This window comes from Miniopterus schreibersii (genome assembly GCF_964146895.1).
Source record: "Miniopterus schreibersii genome assembly, chromosome: 10".
NCBI classification, from domain to species: Eukaryota; Metazoa; Chordata; class Mammalia; order Chiroptera; family Miniopteridae; genus Miniopterus; species Miniopterus schreibersii.
The window spans coordinates 6,585,412-6,605,516 of NC_138110.1; positions in this window are offsets into that span (position 1 = coordinate 6,585,412).

Sequence of the window (20,105 nt, forward strand, 5' to 3'; positions counted from 1 at the left end):
GTGCAGGAGGCAGCCAAAGACGTTGCTGATGTTTCTCTCTCTCTCCACCCCTTCCCTTTCTCTCTCTCTAAAAATCAATAAAAATGTTTTGGTTTTTTTAAAAAAGCAAATTTAATTTTAAGGAATGCCTCAACACTTGTCTTACGGATTTGCTTCATTACGTAAATCAGGGTCAATTATTGCCTTTCATTTACTAAATGAAACTGGAGGCCCATAATGTGTGAAGGAAGCAGCATCTGGTGAAAGAATAAAGGAGGGCTGAGGCACTCATTTATTTACTCAGCACTAGATAAGGCCTTCATTCCACAAATGCTTCATTCCAAAAGCGTTTTCATTCAAAGAGCAATCATTTGTGCTTTTTTGAGCTAGACTTTAAAGATTCAGTGCTGAGCATTAATAGCTCGGCCTTATCAAGGGCTTATCATAGATCAGCACTGTTCTTAGTGTTTTTTCTACACCGACTTAATCCTCCAAACCTAACGTGCTAGTGACTATAATTATCCCTATTTTACAGCTGAGAAAATTGAGGAGGCAAGACGTTAAGTGACTTACTTACCCAAGCTTCCACAACTTATAAGGGCCAAGCTGGGATTTGCCCCTAGGCCGTCTGGTTTCAGATCCACACTCTTACCTACCATGTAAGACACAGACATGCTAAAAAAAATTTTATTTTTATTTATTGACTTGCGAGAGAGAGAGAGAGAAATGCCAATTTGTTGTTCCACTCATTTATGCATTCATTGGTTGCTTCTTGTGCGTGCCCTGACCGGGGATCGAACCTGCAACCTTGGCGCATTGGGACGATGCTCTAACCCACTGAGCTACTGGGCCAGGGCATAAGATTTTGTTGACAGGAAATTTATAGAGTAAAAGAGGCAGCACCTTTAACTTAGAAGACAAATCAACCATCACAAACCACGGGCTGGACGATGATCGAAAGGAACAGAAAATGATGAAGATAGGAGAGGAACTGCTTGGGACAGGTGGCCGGAGAAGGCTTCTCTAGGTAGTGAAGTTGTCTCAAGTTCAAACATGAAGAGACCGAAAAGGGCTGAGAGAGAGAAAACTGTTCAGAACAGGGGGCTGGTATGTTTCAGGAGCTGAAGAATGGCTCCCGTGAGGCCGCGAGGCTGAGGGTGTCTCTCACTCATGGCCCGAGGACGGGGGGTGGTCAACAGAGTTTCCGTAAAAGTGCCAAAGAGTAAATGCTTTGGGCCTTGCAGGCCATGCGGTCTCTGTCACAGTTACGCAGGTCTGACCTTGTAGCATGGAAGCGGCCATCCGCAATAAGTGAAAGGATCAGAGTGTCAATATTCCAATAAAACTGTGTATATGGACACTGAAATTTCACTTCTAGAGGGACAGTTCCACAAATAACAAGTGTGATTGTGAAGACACACAGGACACTCAGTGCGTTTCCAGCTAACCTCCTATTCTAGTTGATGGATCTTGACCTTGGAACTATGGTGAGTTCTCTGTGAAAACACAGCCCAAGTTATACCAGGAAAAGCAAGAGATAATTTTGAATGAAAGTAATAACTAAGCAATGGGTTATTTAATCATTGCATCAATCAGGATTCTCCAGAGGAAGATAGAACCAATAGAATGTGTATGTACAGGAAGAGACTTATAAGGGCACATGCCTGGGTTGTGGGCTCGATGCCCAGTAGGGGGCATGCAAGGAGTCAGCCGATCGATGGTTCTCTCTCACTGATGTTTCTGTCTCTCTCCCTCTCCTTTCCTCTCTCTCTAAAATCAATAAAAACATTTTTAGGGGGGAAAAACTTGAATTGCTCGAAACCTTAGAGGTCATATATGAAAAAGTTGACAGATATTTTCCCAACTTTGACACAATTCTAAACATTTACATCTCCTAACCAGTAATGAGTAATGAAGTCAAAAGAAACTTTTCTAAAGTGACAATAATACAATTTTTAATCAATCCTGATGGTGGAAATACTAAATTCTCTAAGTATTTACCTATAGAAAATGATAATCCAAAATCATTGTCATATTAATAAGCAATCAAAGAGTATACAGCCAAAATAAGTAGGAAAAAAGTATTATAGGAAAGTCGGGAAGTTAGTTAATTTTTTTTTTTTAATGTTATTTGGGGGGATTTTTTTTAATGTTAGTGATATTTTTCAGCTTTTAAAATTTTGTAATTTGTAGTATTTCTTTCTTATAATCTAAATAAATACTTTCATAATTCATTTTGTATTCTTTTTTTTTTAAAGAAAGCCCCCAAATTGTAAAACCTTCGAAGCCTACCAGCCTGGAACCAGCTCAGATTAAGCACCTACTACATGAGCTAAGCATTTTTAGTGCTGGAAATAGAACACTGAACGGAAAAGAACAGTAGTGCTTTTAAAATATGTATGTCCACAAATTCTTTGACACACCAGAGTTCTGGAAGAGAGCTGCAAAGAAGAGACTAAAATTTGAGTAAAATGCCAGCATAGAGGAGTTCATCTCAGAGGGATTGATTTCCCTTCCTGAAAACTTCAGCTGTCCCTGGGCCATCGGCCCTTTCACGGGACCGGGAGGATGGTGGGCAGTTGATGTCACCTTTACCAAACACCAGCTGTTCCTCAGAAACTGGGCACAGACTCTCCCATTGCTGGCCCAGGTTAGGGATGCTGCTCAGAGAGGCCAGCAACTTGCCCGAGGCCACACAGCGAATGAATGGCAGAGCCAGAACAGCCAAGATGTTTGTTCTCCCTACGAAATACATCTTTCCAGACCTGGAAAAGGAAGACCCAAGGAAGGTGATGTTGCTACCTCAGGGCACTTTCCTTCCTTAACAGCTCCCTTCACACCCAAAATCCCCACTCCCCGCACCCGCGCCACCTTCCCGCCCGGGGTTCAGATGGTGAGCTGCGGCCGCAAGGACCCATCGGGCCCGTCTCTCTACGCTCACCCCCGGGTCCTGCCGGGTGGCGGGGGCTGTGTCACCCTCCTGGCCCTTCCTGGGAGGGGACCGCTTTTCCCCACTTCCACGCCGCTCTTCCCCAGTCTCTTGCCATCTTTGCCAGACGCGCAAGTGACTCTAGGAAAGCGCCGGCCCCAGGAGGGCATCGGCTTCCCTTCCGAGTGCCCAGATCTCTCCCGGGACCCCGAATCCCATACCTCCCAGCTTGGGAAACTTTTTTCTGAATTGTCGCTTTCATGTCAACAGTCTTGCTCAGTCGCTGTTTCCAGAGAAGCATTTAGACTTTGAAAACGGGCTAAAGGGCTCTTTTCTAGAAATTAACCTTCAAGCACTGAGCTAGGTTCTTTTCAGGGATTATCAGGGTTTCTTTTTGGCAACAGCTGCCATTTGTAGGTGAGACAGTGGAGGCTCAGAGAAGTCGGTGAACTCGCGCAGGTCACCCGAGGACAGGCGGGAGCCCGCCCAGGCTGCCAGCCCGGCACAGACCGGCTCCACCGGAATGCGCTAACCGCGACAAGAAGCCACCACTTAGCTTCGGTGTATCACTTCCCCCGAGTGCGGAGGAAACAGAAGCTGGAGACCTTCAAAGGGGGGGGGGGCATCTTTGAGCTTCATGTAAGTTTAATCCCCCTGCCACAAAGGCTGCCCTGGTGCTGAGGAGCCCGTGGTCTTTTTTTAGTGGTGGATCTGATCATTGATTAAGATTTGCTGCCCAGCCATTTACTTAACTGCTTTGAAGGAGAGATTTCTCTCTACTACTCAAGACTGCATTACCAAATGGTTCCCTCAAGGGAGAAACTTGCCCGTGAAGACCAGGCTCCAAGGAGAAAGCTCTGACACTTTGCCAGATGAGCCCAGAATCTTCTGGAGAGATTTGGATGATGAGTTGTGTCTTCCATGTCACCCAAACGTTCTTTCCACCTAACGTCTTCAGCTCGGCTTGCGTCGCTCTGACCTTGAATAGCTTCCTGTGTTCTCGGAGAATTAAGCGAGCATTCTTTCAGTTTCTTTTCATAGTTAAGGAAAGAAAAAAACTTTACCTTTGTGATGATCTAGAATGTTTCTTTTCTATTACGTATTAAATAACTAGGACTATGCCCTCTGCTCTGCACTTTATACAGATTACCTCTAATTCTCACCACAGCTTATGGTAACTGTCCTAATACGCAGTTTCTGGGTAAGAAAAGGAGACTCAGAGAGGTGAAGTGACTGGCCTGGGGACATGCCACTGGGTATGGAGAGAAGCAGAATTTAAGCTCAACTTTTGCTGGCCCCAGGCCCATGCTCTTTTCAATGGCACTATTTCCCACATGTGGTTGGCACATCAGTCAAAACATTCTCTTCCAGGCACCTTTGAGACTTCCAGTGGAAGCCTAAAGTTTCCCTTTTTTTTTTTAATATATCTTTATTGATTTCAGAGAGAGGAAAGGAGAGGGAGAGAGAGAGAAAGAAACATCAATGATGAGAGAGTCATTGACCGAGCCCACAACCCGGGCATGAGCCCTGACTGGGAATCGAACCCCGATCACCTGGATCCTAGGTAGATGCTCAACCGCTGAGCCACACCCAGCTGGGCTAAAGTTTCCATTTCTAACCCAACAAACGCACAAATCAAATAAAATGAAATTCTTTACTTGGCATTTTCCAGTCAATCACCTTTTTGGTTCTTAAAGTTGGCGGGCCGACTTCGGCTCCTAGCACATAAGGAGCTAGGAAAGTTGCCACTCCGTCCTAGCAACAAGGAAAGAGCTGGACCCACTGGAAGAATGAACAAGTCTCTGTGAGAGATGTGAAGTCACAGGTCAAAGCGCTGCCCCCAAAATGGGAGAGATGAACAGGTGAATGCAGAAAACCACAACTTTCTGGAACATCAGCATCTACAGGAAGCAGTGCCAGGGCAGGGAAACCTCACCTGAAATTGGCCAGTTGCTGGAGGCTCGGTGTGGCTGGATCCAAGAGTCAAAAACTCCAGGAGGGCCTGGCTGGTTTTGCTCAGTGGTTAGAGCATCGGCCCATGGACTGAAGAGTCCCTGGTTCAATTCCGAACAAGGGCACAAACTGAGGGCTCGATCCCTGGCCCTGGTTGGGGCTCCTGCGGGAAGCAACCAGTCAATGCGTCTCTCTCATGCTGATGTTTCTCTCTCTCTTCCACTCTCTGAAAAGCAATAAAAAAAATATGTCCTCAAATGAGGATTAAAAAAAAAAAACACAACTCCAGGAGGGTCCAGGCATAGGAATCCCCACACTTTCATGAGTTCTACCTCCAGGAGCCTGACCAGGTTCTCACAGTGAATATCAAAGGAAAGTCCCCTGTGCTTCCAACAGGGGGAGGCAGGGACAAGGTGCCATTCTGAAATAAGTCAGAGCCACACTTGTTCCTAACAGGGTCTGCCCTCAGGGGTAAGTAGTTAACCAAAGCCTAATCTGTTGGTTTTATCAGAGCCTGACTGACCAGGGAAAGGGAAATACCCAAGTCCAGCCCCCTCTGTCCATCCTGTCCCACATAGGAGGTGAGGGAGATGAACCGAGAAACCCTTGTGATATTCACAGTCCAGAGGTGCAGTCTCACCCAAGGACTGAGACCTGATCACAAGACTCTAGAACGCTTCCCCTCCCCTCCCGCCTCACCACCACAGTACTAAAGGCCTATTTACAGCAGTTCCTCTTACCTGATACATCATGTCAGGCAATGGAAAAAAAATTACAAGTCATACTAAAAAGCAAAAAGCACCATTTGAAGAGACAGAGCAAGCATTAGGTCTAGACAGATATAACCAGGATGCTGGAATGATCAGACCAGGAATTTAAAACACCTGTGGTGATTATGCTAACTGATCTAATGGATAAATCAGCATTCAAGAAGAGATGAACATTCTAAGAAAGAATGAAAAAAATGATAAAGATTAAAAAAAAAACAGCACCCCAGTAACAGAAATGAAGAATGCCTTTGATGGGCTTATTAAAGGACTAGGTATGGCTGAGGAAAGAATCTCGGAGCTTATGGGCACATCAACAGAGTCTTCATAAGCCAAAAGGCAAAGAGACTAAAGACTGAAAAGCAAAACAGACAGAACGTCCAAGGACTATGAGACAGCCACTAAAGGTGTAACACACATGTAATGGGAATAGCAGGGGGGGAAGAAAGAGAGAAAGCAATGGAAGAAACATTTGAATCAATAATGACTGATAATTTCCCCCAAATTAATGTCAGACACCAAACCACAGATCCAGGAAGCCCAGAGAGATCAAACTGGATAAATGCAAAACAAACAAACAAAAAACTACTTCTAAGCACATCATGTTTAAATTGCAGAAAATCAAATATAAAGAAAAAATCCTGGAGAGGAAAACCCCCTTTCCTATGGAGGAGCTAAAATAAGAACAACATTCAACTTCCCCTCAGCAACCATGCAAGCAAGAAGAGAGTGGAGGGAAATTCTTAAAGTGTTGAGGGGGGGGAAAAAACCCACCAACCTAGAATTCTGTTCCATGCAAAATTATCCTTCAAAAGTGAAGGAGAAATAAAGACTTTTGCAGACAAACAAAAATCGATGGGATTTGTTGCCAGTACACCTGCCTGGCAAGAAATGTTAAAAGAAATTCTTCATTTGGCGGGGAGTGGCTCAGTGGTTGAGCATCAACCTAAGATCCAGGAGGTTGCGGTTCGATTCCCGGTCAGAGCACATGCCCAGGTTTCAGGCTCGATGCCCAGTTGGGGGCGTGCAGGAGGCAGCCGATCAATGTCTCTCTCATCATTGATGTTTCTCTCTCTCTCTCTGTCCCTCTCCCTTCCTCTCTCTCTGAAATCAATAAAAAAAATATTTTTTTTAAAGGCTTTTAGAGGCACACGACCACACCCACACACTGACCATTGGTTTGTGGCTGTTTTAAAAAAAATAAAAAAGAAATTCTTCATTTGAATGAAGGTGGTGAAAAGGTACCCATTGCCAGTTACAAGATAAGTCCTGGGGATGTAATGTACAGCAGGATGACTGTGGTTAGCGCTGCTGTGCGGGCTGTTTGAAAGTTGTTGAAAGAGCAGGTCCCATGTCAAGGAAAAACATATTTTTTCTTTTTTTTTGCACCTATATGAGATGATGGATGTTAACTAAACTTACTGTGGTAACCATTTCATAATATATGGAAGTCAAGTCATGCTGTAGACTGCAAACTTACATAATGCTGTATGTCAGTTATATCTCAATAAAACTGGGGGCGGAGTTTGTTGGAGAAAAGAACAGTGATATAGATCAGAAACTTGTATCTACATAAAGGAAGAGCACTGGAGCAGGAAAAAGGGAAGGTAAAATAAAAATTTTTGTTTTTCTTATTTTTAATTGGTCTAACCTAACGGTTTGCTCCCAATAATAATCACAACACCGTATTCAATTATGTATTCTTATGTACATACATACGCTTATGTATAAGTGAAATGAAAGGCAGCAACGATTCAAGGAATGAGAGGGAGGAATTGGGGTTATTTTCTTACCATAAGGTACTAGCACTACCTGTGAGTCGCTATCATGTTATTTGAAAGTGGACTTGGATCAGTTGTAAAGGTATAAAGATATATAGACATCGGTATAGAAGTATATAGATAGATATATTGCAAATTTTAGGACAACCACTAAAAAAGCACCATGGGACCCAGCCCCCTCTCTGTGCAGCCTGGGAAAGCACCATGGTACTGAGGATGGGAGTGAGGCCGGGCTCAGGGCCCAGGGTGAACGAGGGGGCCCGCGGCGCTGCGCGCACTCAGGCCTCTGGCCGGAAAGAGGGTATTTTTACTTCCTCGAGTGGCCGCACCTGGCACCATGACCTTCTCTTCAGTTGCACAGTGGGGGCGCCCAACAGTCATAACCTCAGTGGCTTTCACACATCTGGGACCCTTTGCAAATGACTGTGGTTTGCCATTTACTTACCTGCTGGCTTCTATGCGGGTGGCATCTTGAAGCCATATTTTAAAGATGAAAACCACAGGTGTTTGTCTTGGTCACACCTGTCTCCCCATGCGTGACACAGAGTGGCTCAGAATTTCACGAAAGAGTGAAAAAAAAAACAGTGAGTGAAAGAAAGGAGAAGGGAAGGAAGGAGACCGCGGAAGAAGGAAGGAGGGAGGGAGGGGAAGGAAAGAAGTTTCTTAGAAGTTGGGGTGAATCTCTCTGGAAAGGTTTGCCATGAACTGTAAGACAGAGTAAGGATCAAAGTTCTGCCTTTTTACTGCTTCAGTGCTTATAAAATGCATGTGTGTGAGTGTGAGTGTGTGTGTGTGTGTGTGTGTGTGTGTGTGTGTGTGTGTGTGTGTGTGTGAACAGCATGACAGTCAACGTTGGAGCCTCTTAAGCCCAACAGACCTCTATTCAAATCCAGTTCCTCCTCTTAGTAGCTCCGTGTTCCAAGCAGATTCCTTCAGTAAGCCTCGGTTTCTTCATCTATAAAATGGGGGTAATGATCACATCTACACTGCAAGGACTTCATGGGATCACATATGTAAAACTCTTGGCCCAAATCTCTCACACATAATGAGCCCTCGGTGATGTTACTATTATTATATCATTGCTGTTTCGTTCTTAGTGTGGATTGATGTAAGCGGCCAGAGGAGGTGAGGAGCGGGCCTGAGAGAGAGAGGACTTAAAAGAGAGAAGAACACCTCTTGCGCCCAGGCTTTGGGTTCCAGCGGGAAGCTGTTACTCACTGGCCCTTGTGTTGGGAAGCAAAGGGAAGGACCATGCAGCCCTTGGGCAAAGCCGAGACAGCTGTGCACCTGGAATGTTCTCTCGGGTCTCCACGCCCCGTCTAGGAATTGGGGAACAGACAGAAAAGGAGACCTCCATGGATCCAAGGGCCAAGGCAGGGCAGGGAGGCTGGGGTGGGGGAGGGAATGCTAGGAGGCTGCTAAGAAGGAAACTGAAAACACTTCGGCCTGGAACGATGAAGTCTGGCCAGAAAGGGGATAACATCAACTAACCTCACTCACGAGAGCTGCCTCTCAGCTGGGCATCCACGTTGACCAAAACCCTGGACACTGTACAGGCCAAAGTGGAAAGCCTAAAAGAGGAACCCTTCGGACAAACAGGACTGGGGAGCAGGCACTGTCCCTGAGCAATGGGGCGGGTAAAATCATTCACTCATTCACTCACTCATTCATGTAATGACTACTCAGCGATTGCCTGAGTAAGGCACAGCTGTAGGCACTGGGTTCACTCTCTCCAGAAGTTCAAAGTCATGGGGTTCCCTTCTTTTCAAAATGCTCTTTCCCAGAGCTCCTCCCAGCCAGGGGCAGCGGGTGTGGGAGTGAGACTCGGTCTCCCGTGCCATGCCATCGATCAAGGGGCTTGCTGTTGTTTTGGTTTATGTTTTTGTTTTTTACACACATCAGGCTAAACCATAGGCAACTGCCATTTTTAGTTTGAAAGCAGCCAAATGTCAACAATGTCAGATGATGCCCCTAATATGTACTACCTGGTCCCAGGCCTTTGGGGCTTGTGTTCTAGGCAGCCTCGCGTTATTTCAGTTCCTCAAACTGCCATGCAGCTCTGACTCCCAGGTCTTTAACTGTTCATCTGACCAACTCGGGCTCATCAACAGGTGTCACTAGTGATGGGGCTTCCTCCAGGAAAGAGGAAATGTCACCTGACCCCTCACTATCTGGGCTGGTGTGCCCCCTGAATTTTCCTAAAGGGCCCTCTTCTTCCAATATTCATAATGATAATAATAGCTAATCCTTAGAATGTACTTCATGCCCAGGCCGGACACTCTTCTAATACCCTAGTATGTCTAATATAACAGATATGTATGTCTCTTAACCACAGCTGGCAGGGACCCAAGGCCACTCCTTTGCATGGGTGCAAAGGTGCAGTGAAGATATATAGAGACAGAGATATAATTTAATCCTCACAGCAACACTATGTGGTGCCTACTATTAGTATCCCCATGTTACAGATGTGAAAACTAAGGCCTCAAGGTGATTGTGATCAGCTCAAGCCCATAGAGCTAGTAAGTGGCAGCGCCCAGATGTGAACCTGTCTGCCTCCCTCCAGAGCCCATGGTTTGTCACCGCACTCTCCTGTCCTCGGAGTAACTGCTTCGGCTGCCTTTCTGCCCCTTGGACTGAGCTCTTCGAAGGCAGGGCCAGTGTCTAGGCTGCCCTGAGGCATGTCTGTGGGGCCAACCTCAATGGTATCTGGTACAAAGAGGATGCCTCTCCCTCTGAAACCAATCACTATATAAATAAAGAGCCCTGGCCGGGGGGGCTCCGGGGGGCTCGGTTGGTTGGAGGGTCCTCCCATATACTGAACGTTTTTGGGTCCGATCCCAGGTCGGGATGCATGCAGGAGGCAACCAACTGATGTTTCTCTCTCCCTCCTCCCTTCCTCTCTCTCTAAAAATCAATAAAAGCATATCCTTGGGTATTAAAACTTTAAATAAAAATTATTTAATTAAAAAAAAAAAAAGGTGGCTAGTCAGATTGACATGCGCTGTGCTGTGAGTATAAAAGAGACACCAAATTCTGAAGACTTAGTCTAAGAAATGAATATAAAATATCTCATTCCCAATCATTTTATATTGATTTGATGTGAAACGATCATGTGATGGACATATTGAGTTTAATAAAACATTATTCATTTCATCTATTTCTTTTTACCTTTTTAATGTGGTTCCTGGCCAGTTTTAATTTCATGTGTTGATTGCATTCTCTTTTGATTGGGTAGCGCTGTTCTAGAGGTTTATAAGCTAGTAAATAAATATGAGCATTAACATAGCACCTTGTATTGATTAATGCTTTGAAGAGAAATGGATCAGGGCAAGAAGGGGAAGTGAGAGGGGAGGTGGGGGCTCCGCAGGACTTCATAGAGGTGGTTCATGGAAGGACCTTCTGAAGAAGTGACATCTGATTATCCCAAACTGCTTAGCACCTGCTCTTTCACTGGATTATCAGCCAACATATTGAATGGATGCTCACAGGGAAACTGAGGGAATGAAAACAGTTGAAATATTGCATCTTCTCCTATGATAGATTTGTAGACTTAGGAGCCAGGAATAATTATTTTCTCCTGTAAGCAGTCAGCAAAGATCAGAGAACAATCTTATTTAGGCACAAGTAATAAAGATCTTACAAATAGGTTTTCCCTTCCCTGTAGCTATTTGCACCCAGGTCACCCATGTTTATTTAATTCTGATAAAACCCGTGTCTCATGATGGAGAAGGGAGGGGGGGCAACCAGAGCTCCATACCCCTCAAGGGTCTAGTCAATTCCAAACAAGACTTGTTTCCTGAACCTAAAGAATCAATGCCGAGCAGTGGAAATCCTGTTTGAATTGGGTAGAGACACCTTTCAAATCTCCCATATAAGTGCTGCTATTCCTGGAATAGGGTCATTTGAGCAGCTCTCAATAGTATAGTGTAAAACCTGAAACCCAGATTAGAGAGTGCTGCCCAGGGGAAGTGAAAGTAAACAGAAATCCAAGCAGTGGAACTGCTGAAACTATAAATGCGGTTGAACTTTGATCATGAGGAAGCCCTAAAATGCCAGGTGGGCGCCGGCCGGGAGGCTGCCGGCTGTTTGTTAGCTGGATGCCATCGCGGACCGTTGCCACAGGTTCGCCGCGTTTTAATTCAACTTGACAGTGGACGGGGCGGGTTTGATATCAGAACAATGAGATTTTGTACATGACTCAGGGGCTGTGTTTCGTGGATTCAAATCCAATAAAATTAATCATTTCAGCGTTTTGGCTTTCCTAGCTAGGAAGGGAGCCCTAGCATCCTCCAGATCATCTTTGCTGTGGACACCGAACCCCACACCCTAAACCTTGACGTAGACCAGAGCCCTCAGCCGTGGGAATTAGGGCCGTCCCACCACTTCAGAAAGAGTCCTGCTGTTTGTTTTAGTCCTAGATCTTGGCTGTGCATGAATCAAAGGCTCTGTCCCTCCTTCTCTCCCCAAAGACAAGAAAACAAAATGAAAAGAGAAGAAAGAAGGGAGGGAAGTATTTCCTTTGTTTTCTAAAATCATTTCCAGTTTTTCCAGTGATTTTTAAAAATAGATGCGTGGCCAGTGGCTCCATAGTCAGCTCCTGAGACTGACTCATGCGGATGAGACATTATCTGGGGAGGCATTAGCTGGGGGAGCCCTGGGAAAGAATTCTGTTCCAGTCGCTAATAGGTTATGCTTTTGACGGGAGGCTGTGGCCAGAGCTCTCAGGGACCCTTGCCTAAGAAGAATCAGTTGGCCTGTTGTTTCTGATCGTCAGCACCTCACAACTTAAAAGCTGTTGGACTCGCCCGTGTGGGGACAGCTCTGTGTGTCTGAAGACAGATTTGGAAAAGCAGGGCCGGCTCTTCCTTGCGACACTCACACACACCTCCTCTCTCAACTCCCCCTGGTGTGTGTCTGCAGTTCACAGGCACATCAGCTCTCCAGTGGAAAAACAATACCAGTAAAGGAAGCCCGAAGGGCCCAGGGACAAACATTCAAACAGAAAGGTCAAACCAAAATTTCATTAGGAAGGAAACAGGTCCTCAGGACAAACAAAACAGAAACGGTTGGAAGATGCAAACAGGGTAATATTAATGTGCTGAGCTAGACGGCGATTAATCAGCCTCCTTGCTTCCTTAATTTCCAGCTGTGGAAATATGCCCAGGAAGAAGAACCGGCTCCCAGGCCTGCAAAGTGTAGGAAGAGCGCTATTTTGACTCCAAAGCCAAGGTTGTGGGTGGGGGAGTGGGGGGATGTGGGCCCTCCCTAACAACAGCAGATTTCTGCAGTATCCATTCTCAGATTATAAACATTCAGAACCTCCTCCACACACGTAATAAAATTCCCCCCCTCTCTCTGATTTCCTGTAGTTTCTACTATTCATATGTAAATCATGATGAATGTCAGTGTGGTTTCTGACTTAAAGAATGCTGACTTTTTCTGGAAGGATCCAAAGCTTTTTCCTGAGAAGAAAGCATCTTTTAGGAGATATTTTACTGGTCGGGAAATGTATGCGTTCATTTCAGCAATTGTGGGATTTGAAATAAGAATATGAAAAGCCATCCGTGGGTCGTGATCACCAGAAATGTCACCCAGGAAAAGCCTGTTTCTACAAACAGACCAGGAACAAGCCCAGCATTCTTACCCGAAAACTCTAACGCGGATCTTGCGTAATAAATCATGAATCTATTCCAAAAGTCAAACAATGTTTGCTCCATAAAGTGACACTCTGAAATTTTCCTCCAACTGGCTTAGATCAAGAAGGGAATTTTCTCTCTCTCACTTGGGAAGTAAACACCGACTATAAATCTCCTTGAAGAGATGAATCATTTACCCCTGCCTCTGACAGGGATTAGGTCATTTGTTTGTTTCTGGGATATAGTCTACCCTTGACTACAGCTGGGCGCCACAGTTTGTTCAAACGTTTTCTGGCAATTTCTGATTTGTTCAGACAAAGACCAGAAGCTTAAATCCCACTGAATTAACCGGTTGGGTTATTAGCAGGGTGGAACAGAGCCAGAGAGCTAGAACATACATGCCACACACGTGTGGGACATCACGGCTGCCTTCATAAGGAGAGTATCCTTTCTAGGCCTCTCACCCACCAGTCAACTCAATGGACTGGAAATGTTTTTCCTTCCTGTGTACTTTTTGTTTTTGTAACAGCGAGAATAAAAGAGATTTGTCATTAACCAGGTGACCAGTTCTTTTGTCTCTTGGAACATGCTAGAAAATGAAAATAACCCTCCTCTTTCTTATAATATTGGCGTTGCTTATATTAACCAATAAACCAAAAAGAAAGAGACAGAGGGGGTGAGAGAGGGAACAAGAAAAACAATACGATGCTCCACACTTACAGAATAGATAGCCCAGAGACAGCCCCGGGGGAGCTGGCCCAGAAGATCAGACGTCGCTCGAGTAGCTTCCAGAGTCCAGTAACTGAAGCACGTTTAAATAAGGCCTCCAGTTTGTGTGGCACTCACAGTTTACCCAGGACTTCCAAGTACCATATTAATTGGTTTCTCCGATGTCATAAGTGATCTTTTATATCCAAGGAAGTCGAGGGTTAAAGAGATTAAGTCTTTTAGGAAAGAAGGTGCACCCAGGACGATGTCGAGCCCAAACGGACCTCACTGTTCCAGCCTTAGCTTGCAGTTCTTACCACACCAGACGGTTTCGTCCCTTCTGGTTCTGCTAGGACTTTCCTACATAGCTCACATTTTCACAGGGTTCCCCCAATTTTTATGGCCCCCCAAATTATTTTGCGAGAATTAAAGCACTGAGTCATCACCGCCTCAGTGGCTCGTGGTGCGGTGATGGGCCACAGGTGCAGGTCCACCTCCTCGTCCTGAGCTCAGAAAACATGTGGGAATGGGCGCTGGGCCTGTTTGCCCACCAGCTTCTCTTCCAATAGGAAGCTACCCTCATGCCACAGAAATGGTTTTCAACGGGGTTCGATTTTGTCAGCCAGGGGGCATTGGGCAACATCTGGAGACATTTTCAGTTGTCACAAGAGGTGGAGAGGGGAGTCAGTACTGATACGAAGGGGGTGGAGACCAGGGATACTGTGAAATGTCTTACAATGCACAGGACAGTCCCCACAGCAAAGAATTTTACAGCCCAGAATCTCAGAACCCTGCTCAATCACATGGCCCAGTGAGCCTGACCTTCTCCTGACCCACATCAAGGATGGGCACGGGACCCAAGAATGACCAAGTGGGGCCCCCTGCCCCGCAGGACTTTTGCCAGAGATCCTGGGAACGGGTTCTCCATTTCTCTCTCAAAACCTTAAGTGCAACAAAAACTTGGACCTGCCAGGCTCAGAATGAAGACAGGGAGAGGCAGGCAAACTGAGAGGGAGAGAGAGAGCGAAAGAGAAAGAGCTTTAAAGCAGTGCCCTGAAAGCAGTGACTTTGTTTACATCACATTCTGCCTCTCTACCTCTAAGTGAGCTAAGTGAGCCTATAGATGCCATTTGTGGAGGGGATTTGTCTTAGGAGCTTCGCTAAGCTAGTCTGAGTTGGATTTCCACGATTTGCAAGCAAGAGTCTTAACGAATACAGAAGCTGGTGAGTGAAAATGATATTATTACAAGAATACCTTAAATACTTTCTAACTAATACTTTTAGAAGCAAATCATTCACCAATGCCAGTACTTTAACTCCTATTAGTAACAAATAGCCTGGTAGCTGGTTAGTCCAAAGGAAAGTCTCTTCCATGTATTTTTAAAATAAGGGATTATTGGAATCACCAATTTATTGTTTCTCTTTAACTGAACAGGGAAGAGACAAGCTAAAGTTTGGAGGCTAATAGACAAAATCAAAGACCTTGAAATAACGTAGGGAGATGCCAACTTGAGCCCAATGGCAGATCCCAAATGCCAAGGCATTCACATGATAGGCACCGGTCCATTCCATAGGAGACCCAGCTGAGTCTGTGGCTCACCTTGAACATCAGCCTCTGGGGTGTTAGAGGGGACCTCTCCCAGACAGCATTTCCAGGGATCTCCCCGGCGATGGTGAAGAGGTATCCCAAACTCAACAGGTGTGGGGTCCGGGAACCCAGGAGGAGCAGGTGGACTCCCTGATTTGAAGCAATGGAACTGAGAGGCTGGGGAAACTGAGGCAGCTAGAGGCCAGAACCGGGTACCGGAGAGAAGGGTGCTGCGGAGAGAACTCCGGAGATCTGTAAAGGGTCCACGTGAGTGCTCTTCGGCACACACACCAAGAAGAAACATCCCGAGTGTGCAGAAAGACGCCGCCCGGAGTTGGAGCGAACGCGCCGGCGTGCACCCGGCCAGCCTGGACGCCTCGCTGGGCCGGCACCGGGCAGAGCTCCCGGGGCCTCGCCCCCAGCGGGAATCATTGGCCCCGGGCGCTAAGCACTGCTCTCCTCCCGCCTCACGAATCTTAAAAGCAAGGCCTGATCCGATCAAACTGTTTCTGGCTTACTCAAGTGCATTCCAGAGAAAGGTCGAGAATAGTCGAAGAAATATAAAAACATCCTGCACCCAACACGGTAAAATAGTAAAAACCCTGCTAGATGTCCCACGACGGAGGAAAGGACCGCCCGCCTGAGGCCCGGGCAGCCCATGGAGATATCAGGGACAAGCCACTGATGCTTTCACGCACCAGTTTGGGTCATTTGTTCAACAACAATAAATAATGGGGAGAAAGGATCTTCTCTCATCTGGATTGTCGTATTCGCCCCCAAACTGTTTTGTTTTTACATGATTTTTACCTATTGATTTGAGAGAGAGAGAGCGACATGGATTTGCTGTCCCACTTATTTATGCATCGTTGCTTGATTCTTGTATGTGCCCTGACGGGGGAGCAATCCCACAGCCTTGGCGCATAGGAGCGGCGTTCTGACCAACTGAGCCACCCTACCAGAGCTCAGACTAGTTTTCCTGATTGCATTCTTACCTCCCTTAAATAGCTCAAGAGCAGTCAGAGTGATTTTTGTAATCTAAGCCAGGTCATGTAAATCTTGTGTTCCCAAACCTCCCATGGGTCCCTATTTCCCTCGGAGTAAATGCAAAACCCCAACCATGCAAAAACCTACAACGGCCAGTGCCCCATGGGATCTGCCTCTCCACCTGCCCACACGCACCTAATTTCATCTCCAGACTCCTCCTCTTGGCCCTCTGGCTCCAACCGTGGGTCTCATTCCCATTCCTCAAATATTCCCTCGCAGGCTCTAGCCTCAGGGTCTCTGCCTGTGCTGGGACCCTTTCTGGAATGCTCGCCACCTGGTGTCCTCTAAAGGGCTCCCTTCCTTGGAAGCCTCCTCCGACTGCCTGTAGAAAGTAGGGCCTCCCTCCCCACTTGCTGGCATTCCCTGCCCCCTCACCTTACCTCGCTGCTTTACGTAGCACCATACCCATTTGACAGGCCATGTGCTTCTCTGTTCATGTGTCTGTCTGTTCCTGCTCTCTCCCCAGCACCCGCAATAGCCTATGACTTCTAGTAGGTCATCAATCAAAATATTTGTTGAGTGGAATAAATGATGGGTGACGACGAAATGAATGTAGGGTTGGTTACTAAATGCAGCCCAAGATCACACCAAGTGTAAATTTTCTCCCTGCAAAGAGAAGTTAGAAGAATGATGTTCTTGTAAAAGTTCTTGGCCTCCAACTGCATCTCATCAGCTCTTCTAAAAGTTTTACTTTCTTGTGGTTTTAGAGTTTTATCTTCTCTCTTGAGCATCAAGAGCTCTCCTGATCTGCCCAGAGCTCCTTTTACCAGAGAATGACAACCAGGAGGGCACTGTCCCCAGCCTGTGGGTGAGGTTCCATCTGCTATATTTGAATCTGAAAAAAAAGAAAGGAAGGAAAGAGGGAGGGAGGGAGGGAGGGAGGGAGGGAGGGAGGGAGGGAGGGAGGGAGGGAGGGAGGGAGGACACTCCTAGCAACTGAATTACCCTGGCTGGGCCAAATGAGATATTTTAAAACATCATTCATTTTTTATCTGAAATTCAAATTTAAATGTACATCCTGTATTTATATGGCAACTCTACTTATAACATTTCTAAAGTCCATATAAGTCTTAGAATCAATAAATTATTTACAATTAGTAACATTTTTTTCTTTCTTAGTGGTTCATAAAATAATGTTGCATTTCATTGGTGGCTTCTTGCATTCTGTGAAATGTGGTATTTTTACCCCCATTTGACAGATGAGCAGACTGAGGCTCATCTGTTAATTAACTCCTCCAGGTCACAAAGCCAATGGCACAGGCAGGAACTGAACCCAGGAAGGTTGCACTAGGACTGCATACCTACCTTCTAACTAAGGAGCCATACTCTGAACATCGACACTGGACCTTGGGAGCCACTTTGTTACATATCCAATTTCTCTTTTTTTTGCTCAGAATTCAGTGATTACAGAGTCTCAACGTTAAGAGCTTCTCTGCTATTAGAAAATGAGCTCACAACCTTCAAGTGGATTCAAGGTGCTAGGACCTGTGTGCCTGCTACAGGACAGAGGGTGTGGCCCTGCTGTCCCCTACTTCAGCCAGGAAGGGGTAGAGGTTAAGAAAACAGACTTTTAGCCCTGGTTAGTGTGGCTCAGTTGGTTGGGCATCCTTTCCTGCACCAAAAGGTCTCCGGTTCAAATCCAGGTCAGGGCACATGCCCGGGTTTCAGGCTCAATCCCCAGTAGGGGGCGTGCAGGAGGCAGCCGATGGATATTTCTCTCTCTCCCCTCCCTTCCTTTCTCTCTAAAATCAATTAAAAAACATATTTTTAAAAGAAGAAAACACACTTTTAAATCATCAGTTATCACCTAAACAGTGCTCAATTCTCAGCATTTATTCATTCAACAAATATCAGCGGCCTCCTCTATGCCAGGCACAGCTCTAGATCTAGTGACACGGCAGGGAAGGGCGCAGGAAAAAGCCCTTGCCCTCCTGGAGTTTCACCTTAGAGCCATGCAGACAGAAAGTGGATCATCAAATTCTATAGCCTGTGAGAAGGTGAGGGAACCATGGAGGAAGGTAAAGGGAGCAGGAGAGGGAAGGGGGAAGCGGTGGGGAGATGCAGTTCAACCGGGGGCCTGGGGTCAGGAGAGTCCTCCGGGGAAAGTGACATTTGAAATGAGTAGTGTCCAGGACACGCCTGCTTAGATTGTAGGGCACTGCCACCGTGGAGTGAGAATACAGCGGCCCCACCTGTTCTGGCTTTTAGGGCAGTGCTACTGGTGCTAGAGGTATTTGTTTTCTTTGTTTTTAAGATAATTTAGTTGCTCAGCCAGCGTGGCTCAGTGGTTGAGTGTCAACCTGGGATCCAGGAGATTGAGGTTCAATCCTCAGTCAGGGCACATGCCCGGGTTGTGGGCTCGATCCCCAGCAGGGGGCGTGCAGGAGGCAGCCAGTCGATGATGTTTCTCTCTCTCTCTCCCTCTCCCTTCCTCTCTCTGAAATCAGTAAAGACATATTTTTTACTTAAAAAAAGACACCCAGCCGGGCGTGGCTCAGCGGTTGAGCGTCGACCTAGGATCCAGGAGATCGGGGTTCGATTCCCGGTCAGGGCACATGCCTGGGTTGCGGGCTGCAGCTGATCAATGACTCTCTCATCATTGATGTTTCTATCTCTCTCTCTCTCCTTTCCTCTCTCTGAAATCAATAAAGATATATTTTTTTTAAAAAAAAAAGATAATTTAGTTAATTGTAAGTTTATGTAACTTAATTTTATTTTAATTATTTTACTTTTTTAGTTAAATATGCTCACCTGAGGATATTTTTCCTATTGATTTTTAGAGAGAGTGGAAGGGAGGGAGGGAGGGAGAGAGAGAGAGAAACATGGATGTGAAAGAGACACATCAATTGGTTGCCTCCTGCACGAGCCCCAACCAGGCCAGGGATCAAACCTGCAACCCAGTCACATGCCCTTGACCAGAAATCGAACCCTCGACCCTTTGGCGCTCAGACCGATGCTTTAACCACGGAGAAACACCAGCCAGGGCACGTAACTTAATTTTTAATGGTGGCTGCATTTAATAACTAGTGCACGAGATTTCTGAAAATTGAGCAGGCCTATGGAGCCAGTTCCAGCTCACCCGCCTACCCCCTACCCCCACCCCCTATCCTGAGCCTAGGCTTTCCCACCCCCTCTTTGGCTAGTTAACACCTACCCATCCTTCAGATCCCAGCCAAGCAGTATTTGGTAGGAAGCCTTCAGTGCAGCCTGCCACAGGCCCCGGCACCCTTGAGTAGTAATTATATGTGTGATTATTGTTTTATTGTTGTCTTGACCCTTTATGAGGTCAGTCCTGTGAAAGCAAGAGTTCTGGTCTGTCCTGTCTCCCCTGCCACTCACAGGGCCCGGTACACAGGAGGTGCCTAATTAATGACTGCTTAAGGAATGCATGAATGAATGAGATATTTTCATTAAGGCTTTCCCTGCCTCTTAGACGTGCAAGTGTTGGTGATACTGTAAACAAATATGTTAAATTTTTATTTTATTTTATTTTTATTTTTAGAGAGGAAGGGAGATAGAGAGAGAACAAGAATCATTGATGTGAAAGCCAAACATTGATTGGCTGCCTCCTGCAGATCCCCTACTGGGGGATGAACCCATCACTCAGGTATGTGCCCTGACTGGAAATCGAACCTGCAACCTTTTGGTGCACGGGGTGATGCCCAACCAACTGAGCCACATGGGCCAGGGCATATAAAAGATTTTGTGCCCCAAAAGTGA